This window comes from Microtus ochrogaster, unplaced genomic scaffold, assembly GCF_000317375.1.
Source record: "Microtus ochrogaster isolate Prairie Vole_2 unplaced genomic scaffold, MicOch1.0 UNK43, whole genome shotgun sequence".
Classification (NCBI taxonomy): domain Eukaryota; kingdom Metazoa; phylum Chordata; class Mammalia; order Rodentia; family Cricetidae; genus Microtus; species Microtus ochrogaster.
Window position 1 is genome coordinate 3,153,314 of NW_004949141.1, and position 1,300 is coordinate 3,154,613.

Here is a 1,300-nt window from a genome sequence, read left to right on the forward strand (position 1 = left end):
TGCAGGTGCCCATAAAGGCCAGAAGAGAGTGTCAGATCTCCTGGAGCTGGAGTTACAGGCTGTTGTGAACTTGGAGCTGCCCTGGGTGGCTGCTGGGAATCAAACTTGGATCTTCTGGAAGAGCTCTTAACCACTGAGTCATTTCTCCAGTCCCCCATGCTCCAAAAATTATCTTTGTTTTTTGCTTTGTTTTGTTTTGTTTTTGTTTTTTTAGACCAGGTCTCACTATGTAGCTCTGATAAACCAGGCTGCCATGAAACTCACAGAAATCTGCCTGCCTCTGCCTCCTCAGTGCTGGGATTAAAGACGTGCACTACCACACCTGACTTAGGACCACTTCCAATATCCCAGGTGCACATCAACACTGAGGAACCCAAGACTGGACCTCAAGTACCCATTCAGCCTACCCAAAACCTGAGAAATTGGAGCAACAGCAGAGACTCAAACGCCTCCTCAACAAAGGCGGGGCAGATTCCATGCTAAAAAATAAACGCCAGTGATCTCATTGCAGATGCCCGGGTCCCATCACAAGAACATAAACATGAAACCAAGATGGTGTGTCTCCTTCAAACATTAGTATTCCTATTGTGATGTTCCCTGGGAAAGCCAACTCAGATGACACACAAGAACATGTATTCAAAATAATAATTTAAAATATATTCCAGGAACATAATGAGGATATAAATAAATGCCAAAATGGAAACTAATAGAACACAAACAGTTGGGTGAAATGAAACCATTCAATATATGGAAATAGAATTTAATAAGGAGGCATAGAATTTCTGAAGAACCCCACCCCCAGCAAAATAAAACTGGAAATGAAAATTTTAGGAAATCAAATAAAAAACTCAATGGAAGGCATCACCGTCAGAACAGATCAAATGGAAGAGAGTTTCAGGGCTTATAGACAGGGTAGAGGAATTAGACCACTGAGCCAATGAAAATTATTTATGTATATATATGTGTGTGTGTGTGTATCTGTATATATATATATATATATATATTAGCCACCTGGTCCTTGGACACAAACATGATCTGAGGTGGCTGACTACACCCTGGATATCTGCAGAGCCCTTGGTGGTAACAGTATCTATGGACATTGCCCAAAACCATGCCACCGCCAGGCATGGACCCGGACATGGTCCCAGACAGTAGCCTCCCCATGCCTGATGTTCCCATGGCCCCAGGGGGCTACACAGCCCACTCATGTCAGTATGGCCCCCAGCATATATATATGAATGAATGGGGCATGCAAGAACTCTGGAATGCTATTAGAAAAGACCAAACCTGTAACTAATAG